Below are 10,686 nucleotides of genomic sequence, written 5' to 3' on the forward strand. Positions count from 1 at the left end.
CCAAAAAAATTGTTCAATTATTTAATGTACCTCATTTTTTAAGGACATTCCTTTACCCCAATTCCATTTTTTTATTGATTTATACTATGGTAAAAATCCTTGCACATGTTCAATGACATGTTCAATTTTTTTTGATTTATTTAGGTACCCCCTATTAAAATGGTGAATATTCGAGATAGCCTATATTTTCAATTTGATGACATGGGCCCTTTAATCTTGTTCTTCTTTTTTTAAAACATACAAATGATTACCTAAAATCCCTCACTTTCGCCTTGTAACCAAAACTCATTGATTTTACTTTCTAAACTCAATCATCTTCGAGCTCTTTTACTTTTTTCGAAAAATTAATTTTAATCTATTTAACTTAATCTTTAATCCATTATTTTTAACATTGCCTAAGGATATGTTTGGTAACACTTCTGAAGTATGAAATCTAGTTTCTGAAATCTGAAATCTTATTCTTGAAAAGTTGTTTGTGTATCATTTTTAAAAGTTTATGTTTACCAATAGAATTTTAAAACATAATGGTCATTTTGACAATATTACCCTTTTGTAATTCTAATAAATTAAAGAATAAAAATTGAATAGTCAAACTCAAGATGATAAACAAGTTTGTCATGTGGAATTCGTCCATGCTGTATATTACAAATCTTAAATTTAACAATTTAGATGATTAATAGTGGGTATGAAAATTTATATTTTTATATGAGAAAATTTCATTGAAGCAATAAATAAATGGAGGTTGAAATGAACAACCAGGAACAAATAAGGATTCAAACACCCAAAAATACCCCAATAACTAACACTTGAAATGCTACACACCCACCCACTTCACTCAAAAGTCATCAAAAAATAACTTTTAAACTCCTTGAAAAATTTTATCAAAAAAAAGAAAATCTATAATATCTTAATTATCCTACTGAACCATTTGCTTGCCCATGATAGAAAATATAGACGACATTCAAAAATAGTTTTTGATGTGCAAGTGAACTACCCAATTGGATTGAGATGTGAATTACCTAATCACCTCTTCATCATCTATGAAATATATAATTATGAGATATTCCTAGACCAGACACTAGTCTAGCCTTGCACCAACTAACGTTCCCAACCTTCATCGAAATTCAAGAAGAAAAATATATAATATTAAAGTCCAACTGGCAATCACTAACTTGGCATTATATCATATGATTTTAAAAATCTTTCAAGACGAGGACTACCTTAATAATCTCAACATTTTTTCTTGAAACACTAAAATCAATAAAACATTCACTCAAAAAATCCTAGAGATTTTTAAATTATAAGCATATGATCAAAATTATATAAATGAAACATATGATATTAGAAGAAAAATAGATGTCTATTAATTGATGAATATGATAGATAAAAAATAGAGAGAAATCTTATTATGTTAATTTCGAGGTGAAAAATATAGGATTTTCGAACACAAAACGAGAGAAAGAAAAAATACCTTAACAACACAATTATAGAGAAGTGAGAGGTAGAAGAGAAATGAGAGGTAGAAAAGTTAAAAACAAAGGTTTTTACGTTTCTATAAAGAATGGATAAGTGATAGAAATCAAGGTTTTAAGAAAGGTATTTTAGAAATAGAAAAAAAAAATCAAAATTCACAAGTTTCATCCAGCATCCCCCCGTCATTAAACCAAAACTTCTGAATTTTGATTCTTAATTCTAAAATCTAAAACAAAATAAATGACAATAAAACTTTTGAAGTCTAAATTTAAAAGGTGAGCCAACTCCATTCATACTCCAGAAGTGTTACCAAACACACTGAAAGCTCTCTCGATCCGCGGGTTGCGCGGATCTGCTTTTGACCCTTGAGGTTTGGGAGTCGCCACCTAGTTATTATGGTCTAGGAACCAAACTGACTCTACAATGGATAAAAAAGAACTAATCTACTACAAAAATCTGAATCCGGAGATCATGTTACGGGGTTGGAAGGTGTTAGGCACCAACCCCGCCCGGCCAATGCCGATCTCTACTTATTCCAAATATAACTACATCGCTAATGACAAAACCTAGATTAAAAAATAATGAAAAATCTCACCTTCGATCTGCAAAAGTATTATTCCCTCAGATATGGTGAAAATAGCTCCTTGTACCGTACTTCTTGCTTCGTTCTGTCTTCGGATCTGATTTCTGATCTCCGAGGCAAGGTATCTCCTTCTTGGATCTGGATGCTTTGAATTTGTTGTGGATTTTTGAAGTGTTTTTGAAAGGTTCCTAGGTGTTTTTCGGGCTGAAATCGAAGTAGGGGTGTTAGGTAAGGAGTTGGGACTCCAAAATTAGGGTTTTGGAGAGGTAGTGGAAGCTTCTTCACCTACTTTTCCTAGGATTTTTTCTTTGATACGAAAATAGGGTGTGGAGGCTCCTATTTATAAAGTTTTTTTAGGAGAATTAGGGTTTGATTAAGGTTTCAATTAGGGTTTAGACTTTGGTCTCATGAGATGGACTTAGTCTTTAGGATTTTGACTTAGGATTTTGACTTTAGTCTTATAAGATTGACTTGATTAGTTTAGATTAGGGTTTTGATTTAGGGTTTTGACTTTAATCTTATGAGATTGACTTGATTAGTTTAGATTAGGGTTTTGATTTAGGGTTTTGACTTTAATCTTATGAGATTGACTTGATTAGTTTAGATTAGGGTTTTGATTTAGGGTTTTGACTTTAATCTTATGAGATTGACTTTAATACTTGACTTTAGTCTTACTTAATTGACTTTAATTTTGACTTTAATCTTATTTGATTGACTTTAATATCTTGACTTTAGTCTTGCTTGATTGACTTTAAATTTTTGGAGAACCCCTCTCTATTATATCTTTAATTCTTTGGACCCCCAAATGGAGGGGTCCTTAAAGAAATATCTTGCGAACCATCAACAATTTTGCCTGAAAATCTGATTAATTGATTTTTTTGTTCAAATTTTAAAATTAATTTTATTAATGTTTCACTTTACATTATTTAATGATTTATTTATTAATTTCGAATTTTTTAATTATTAAAATTGTGAAATTACCATTTTACCCTCGGAGATGATTTTTTATGTTTTAAGTTGTTTTTCAATGTTCCAGGATGTTTTGGAATCAGTTTTTCGTAAGGAATTCAATGGGAATGTTGGTTTTTGTCATTTATGAATTTTTTGTATGAAATGATCATGAACTTTATGAGGGGTATTTTCATAATTTTGTCTAATTTTGTAAAAATTGGCGAAGTGGTTTACTTGATTTCGATTTGTTGTTTTATGTGTTTGAATGGGTCTTCCTAAGCGTAACGTAAGTTCTAGGATTGTTTTGATATTTAGGGGTATTTTGGTAATTTGGTCATTGTTAGTGATTTTTATCGTGAAACTTCTTTTTGGTCTGCAATATGATGATTTCTACGTTTCTGAGATCGTATTTTCCTAGCGTAGCGTGGTTTCTAAGGTTTTGTCAGTTCGAGATACCTCATCTGGATTTCTGAAACACATATGGTAATAAAATAAAGCATTGGAATAAACATCCATCATTGGGAACTGTTGCGATCAGGTGGACGAGTTGATTAATCAGGCGAGTGCAAAAATGGGGTGTCTATAGATACCTCTCTTTGGCGGAGGGTTGAAGCAAACTAGATAGCAAATCTATTTTGGTAGATAGTGCGATATCCGAATGCCAAAGCTAGTGACAGTTCATTTTGCAGCCTGATTTAGCAATTCGTCGGGGTGCTCGGACCTTGAGAGTAAAACTCTCCCCGAACCAGAAAAATGTCAGGTCCTTGAGTGCGAGCTCTCACTGGCAGTGTCAGATCCTTGAATTTTAGAAAATTCTCCTTGACTGATGTAACAACTGTGCAAGTGTGTGGGCTCAAAATCTGAGATAGATTTCAAAGAGTTTGAGTTGGAAATGAGTCAAATCTGAGCACGAAGTAAATATAAACTGAGCATAAACTGAGCATAATTCCAAGAAAACCCTTGGCGGCATTTGAGCATAATTCCAAGAAAACCCTCGCCGGTAACTGAGCATAGTTCCGAGAAAACCCTCGACGGCATCTGAGCATAATTCCAAGAAAACCTTTGGCGGCATCTAAGCATAGTTCCAAGAAAACCCTCGGCGGCATCTGAGCATAATTCCGAGAAAACCCTTGGCGGGCGGCATCTGAGCATAGTTCCGAGAAAACCCTCGATGGCATCTGAGCATAGTTCCGAGAAAACCCTCGGCGGCATCTGAGCATAATTCCAAGAAAACCCTTGGCAGCATCTGAGCATAGTTCCGAGAAAACCCTCGGTGGCATCTGAGCATAGTTCCGAGAAAACCCTCGGTGGCATCTGAGCATAATTCCAAGAAAACCCTTGGCGGCATTTGAACATAATTCCAAGAAAACCCTCGGCGGCATCTGAGCATAGTTCCGAGAAAACCCTCGGTGGCATCTGAGCATAATTCCGAGAAAACCCTTGGCGGGCGGCATCTGAGCATAGTTCCGAGAAAACCCTCGGTGGCATCTGAGCATAGTTCCGAGAAAACCCTCGGCGGCATTTGAGCATAATTCCAAGAAAACCTTGGCAGCATCTGAGCATAGTTCCGAGAAAACCCTCGGTGGCATCTGAGCATAGTTCCGAGAAAACCCTCGGTGGCATCTGAGCATAATTCCAAGAAAACCCTTGGCGGCATTTGAACATAATTCCAAGAAAACCCTCGGCGGCATCTGAGCATAGTTCCGAGAAAACCCTCGGTGGCATCTGAGCATAATTCCGAGAAAACCCTTGGCGGGCGGCATCTGAGCATAGTTCCGAGAAAACCCTCGGTGGCATCTGAGCATAGTTCCGAGAAAACCCTCGGCGGCATTTGAGCATAATTCCAAGAAAACCCTTGGCGGCATCTGAGCATAGTTCTGAGAAAACCCTCGGCGGCATCTGAGGTATCTCGAACTGACAAAATCTTAGAAATCACGCTACGCTAGAAAAATACGACTCCAGAAACATAGAAATCATCATTTTGCAAATCAAAAAGAAGCTTCACGATAAAAATCACTAAAAATTGACCAAATTACCAAATTACCAAAATACCCCTAACATCAAAACAACCCTAGAGCCTACATTACGCTTAGGAAAATCCATTCAAACACATAAAACAACAAATCGGAACCAAATAAATCATTTCACCAATTTTAACAGAATTCGACAAAATTACGAAAATACCCCTCATAAAGTTCACGATCATTTCATACAAAAAAACTTCATAAATGACAAAAACCAACATTCTCATTGAATTCCTTAAGAAAAACTGATTCCAAAACATCCTGGAACATGGAAAAATGACTTAAAACGTAAAAAATCCTCTCTAAGGGTAAAATGGTAATTTCACAATCTTAATAATTAAAAATTTTGAAATTAATAAATAAATCATTAAATAATGTAAAGTGAAACATTAATAAAATTAATTAAAAATTTAAACTAAAAAATTGATCAATCAGGCTTTCAAGAAAAAATTTTGATGGTTCGCAAGATATTTCTTTAATGACCCCTCCATTTGGGGGTCCAAAGAATCAAAGATATAATAGAGGGGGGTTCTCCAAAAATTTAAAGTCAATCAAACAAGACTAAAGTCAAGATATTAAAGTCAATCAAATAAGACTAAAGTCAAAATTAAAGTCAATTAAGTAAGACTAGAGTCAAGTATTAAAGTCAATCTCATAAGACTAAAGTCAAAATCCTAAATCAAAACCCTAATCTAAACTAATCGAGTCAATCTCATAAGACTAAGGTCAAAACCCTAAATCAAAACCCTAATCTAAACTAATCAAGTCAATCTCATAAGACTAAGGTCAAAACCCTAAATCAAAACCCTAATCTAAACTAATCAAGTCAATCTCATAAGACTAAAGTCAAAATCCTAAAACCTTAAAGACTAAGTCAAAACCCTAATTGAAACCCTAAAAGAAACCCTAATCAAACCCTAATGCTTCTAAAAACTTTATAAATAGGAGCCTTCACACCCTATTTTCGTATCAAAGAAAAAACCCTAGGAAAAGTAGGTGAAAAAGCCTCCACAACCTCCCCAAAACCCTAATTTTGGAGCCCCAACTCCTTCCCTAACACCCCTACTCCGATTTTAGCCTAAAAAACACCCAAAAACCTCTCAAAAACATCCCAAAAATCCACAACAAATTCGAAGCACCCAGATCCAAGAAGGAGATACCTTACCTCAGAGATCAGAAATCAGATCCGGAGATAAAACGAAGTGAGGAATACAGTACAAGGAGCCGTTTTCACCAGATCTGAGGGAATAGTACTTTTGCAGATCGAAGGTAAGGTTTTTCATTATTTTTTAATCTAGGTTTTGTCATTAGCGATGTACTTATATTTGAAATAAGTAAAGATCGGCATTGGTCGGGCGGGGTTGGTGCCTAACACCTTCCAACCCCGTAACATGATCCCCGGATTCAGATTTTCTGTGGTAGATTAGTGTTTATTCGTTTTAGAGTCAGTTTGGTTCCTAGACCATAATAACTAGGTGGCGACTCCCAAACCTCAAGGGTCAAAAGTGGATCCGCGCACCCCGCGGATCGAGGGCACTTTCAGTGGCGACTCCGCTGGGGACTATTGAGGATCAAACTTGAAAAACCCCAAGTATGGGAGCATTGCCAAGATAACCTAGTTTTTTTTTATTATTTAGTTGGATTTATTTTATTTATTTTTTCTGTTTATTTATTTTTTATCTTGATTGTAGATGATTTTGGGTATTGCATTTTTTTTTCTCCAATTAAGGATCACTTTTTGATAACCCCTAAATAATGAAAGATTCAAATTGACTTATGAAAATGATGGAATGATGAAGGTTGGACAGAAATATTAAAACATTTTTAGAGAATATTCTATTGAGAATTAAGTTTGGGAGCTTATTAATAAAACATAGATCTCGTCGAGTAGATTAATTTAGAATCTGAGTTCACTCAATTTCATTATCGGAAGCCTTAGATATCATCGATGCATGTTCAATCTGTAAATCTGGAATTATTTCTAAATGAAAGTTGGGACAGCAACGTTAAAATTTTTTTACAGAACATTCTAGTGAGAATTAAGTCTGGGAACCTATTAATAAAACGTAGATCTCATCGAGTAGATTAATTTAGAACTTGAGTTCACTCAATTTCGTTATCAGAAGCCTTAGATATAATCGATGCAAGTTCAATTTGTAAATCTGGAATTGTTTCTGAATGAAGGTTAGGACAGCAACGTTAAAACGTTTTTACAGAATATTCTGGTGAGAACTAAGTCTGGACACCTATTAATAAAATGTAGATCTCATCGAGTAGATTAATTTAAAACTTGAGTTCACTAGATTTCGTTATCGGGAGCCTTAGATATCATCGATGCAAGTTCAGATTGTATTTTCCTAATTCACAGAAAATCTGAATTTATATAATGTTGGCACAATTAATGTTCTTGAGAGTGAGCTCATCTCAACCATTGTCATTCTATCATCAATGTAACACTTATTGGAATCTCGATTTATTTTAGATCACCCAAAAGTGATCATTGATTGGACCTTAAAAATTATAAAAATTATGCCTATTGCAATGTTTGTTTGATCAATTATTATATGCCATACTCATTAATTGATTTGCCATGATCTTGACAGATATATTTGTGATGGGTTTGATTTCATCTTAATGTGATGGGTTTTGGATTATTTTCTTGATCAATATTCATTTGATATCCATATGTGATGACATAATCTGGCCCATGGGCCCACGTGTTTGAAAAAGGCCCCGGGCACACCCCACCCTATTTTGCACACACCACAAGCACGTTTACTGTTTTACCCACTTACACGTCCCATATAGCCAATGTGGCACTAGTGCGTGGCCCGGTCTCTTCGGAGATGCGACGTCATTCATGAAAACCACAACTCCAGTCACGTACCTTAGGGTATATCAAACTGGGGGCATCAATACCGTCTGATCAGGTGATTCTGAAAGGTATATTGATGCACCCAGGCTGGAGCGACCTGAGCCTTTGATCTATAGTGAGCCACACAGTCACATGTCCCGATTGCCAACGTAGTACTAGTACGTGGTCGGTCCCCTCGTGGGATGCCAAACCATTTATGATTGCTACAACCCTTGACTCGTACCCGTAGGTATAAAAGATAATCTAAGTGTATCAATTGCACTTCTTGGTCAAAACCGGTGCCTAAGCAGATCTTGCCCCGCTGTACCCTACTGTACGAGGGGGATAGACTACGTCTATTCTAGACGAGAGGTATTTAAGTGGGCCCTTGCTCAGCATTGTGCGCCACCTCTCAACTGGAGATCAAACTGGCTATTTTTGGCTTCAGAGAAGTGAATTGAGGTTTTAAATTATCACTTATAAGGTATATCAAACCAAGTCACCACGTATCAAAAAGTATATAGGTGTGCTTGGGCAAGGGTGGCTAGATAAAAATGCATTGCACGTAGTAAGCTTAGAGTCTAGAAACCTTCCCAGTAGGTCACAACTCGAACTTATCGTGGGTGTTCCCGGGTTATTTATTGAATGGAGTCCGTTGATTGATGAATGTATGTGAGTGATGTGAATGGTGAGATCAGAGTGTATGATTGTCCTCAAGGATCAAAAATATTGTTTTTGAAAATCAAAATGGTTGCACCGACCCAATAAAGAATCCATTCTTTTATAATAATGACCCAGTCCATCCCGATCCAACAGTCCCGATGGACCGGGCCATTTAAATCGAAATAGAAATTAAATTTTCAAAGAAGAAAAATAGTTTACAAAGGCAAAATATTTTCCAGAAAAAAAAATGTTTTCCAAAAGAAGTGTTTTCCAGAAAAAGTGTTATTCTCTAAAAAAAATATTTTCTAAGAAAAAACGTTTCCAAAAAATATTTTTCATAAGAACAAGATTTTCCAAGAGAAAATGATTTAAAAAAAAAAACTATTTTTCAGATAAAAATATTTTTCAGAAGAAAATATTTTCCAAAAGAAAAGAAAATGATTTACAAAAGATCTATGTTTGCATGAAATTTTTTTGAAATATGTTTTTGCATGGACCTTATAAAATTATCAAAATATGTTTTTCTAAAAAGAAAATGATTGCAAAAAATAATCAGTATTGTGAAAATTGTTATTCAATAAAAACATTATTTTCAAGAGTGCAATAAAATTATTTTTCTTCTGAATAATCATTGAATGGATGAATTGTTTAACGGATTGGTGTACAAAATTCTATAAAATCTCAGGGTTCATTTAAAATGTTATCAAGGGGGTGACACTGAAATTGGTTAATTTCACCGTCAAAGAGGTTTTAAGGGTTATCATTGTATGTAAGCTCAATCGCCCATCGTCTAGCTAGGGCTGTAAATTCGATCAATTAGAGTAAACATCAATATCAAGTCAACAGTCAGAAATGACCTCAAAATTTCTCAACATCGTCCAGTTGTTCTTTAAAGATCATAGTGCTTCAATCCTACCGGTTATAAGCAATATCTAAGTCCTCAGTTCTAATCAAACTCGTGTGAGTACTTATCTTGAGTTTTCATGAGTCATTTGGGTTAGCTCGAGTCCATTTTTCCAGCAAGGTCATGTCTTCCTTAGATTGAGTCTACTCTTTCCTATTGAGTCAAGTTAGTTCATCGAGTCTATAGAGGTGTCTGTCACCCTATCTAAATTGAATAAAGAAAATTTTTGAATACCTTGAGCGTATTAACGAGTTAACTAATAACTGGCTTCAAAGAGGAATTCCTCTAATAAGGAACCCCCTCTTGAATGAGAAGATAAATGTCTTGTTCGAGGAACTAAAGGTCATTGACCTCGGAACAAAAATAATTCTCAAGAAATTCAGATTGGAACTAACTTATTCCCAGAGGAGCACAAAGAGATGATGAATTTATTTAGAAAATTCAAAAGACTTACTTACATGGTCCTATGAGGATATGTCAGTTAAATTTGGAGTGTTGTTCAACATGAAATATATACCCATCCTGTGAGAACACCAACCAGAATAGACTGACATAGCCAGAGGAGGGATTATAAAATGTATCAGTGTTGGAATTTTAAAATCGACGGAATAGTTGAAGTAGCCAGTAAAAATCTCAAGATAATCATTGTGAAAATGTGTCAATCACACATCACACCGGGACTGGCCAGAGAAATTACCATTTGCATTATGGACATATTACATTTCAATACAGTCTTCTACTAGAGTCATTCTAGTATGATATGGAAGCAATCTTACCGGTTAAAAGGGAAAATCCTGTATCTCAAGGTCTTGATGGAAGTTAATTTTTAGAAACAAATTGGGTCTGTCAATAGAGATGAGTCACTTGCATGTTTGACAAGAAAGTCAAAGTTCATCACTTATGAGTCAAGGATCTAAAGCATCAGACTACCCAAGAAAAAAAAAATTGAGTACTCTTCCTCGATCCTAGAAAGTTTGAACCCAATTGGAGAAATTCATTCATTAAGGAAATATTGTCTGGAAAAGTCATCAGACTTCAAGATCATGATGGAAGTGAACTACCAGAACCAACCAACCTTGACCAGATCAAGCGATACTACATTTAAGGAGGCCATCTTTGGCCGAATCAATTTTCCTGTTACCCAGTTCAATATATCCTTTCTCAACCCCTTTGCAACCTTTTTCAAAAAGAAAAATTATGCCTTTTCTTTCTTAGCCCGATCACCTAACCTAGG

Source organism: Akebia trifoliata, chromosome 6, assembly GCF_017979445.1.
Source record: "Akebia trifoliata isolate Shusen 1 chromosome 6, ASM1797944v1, whole genome shotgun sequence".
Classification (NCBI taxonomy): domain Eukaryota; kingdom Viridiplantae; phylum Streptophyta; class Magnoliopsida; order Ranunculales; family Lardizabalaceae; genus Akebia; species Akebia trifoliata.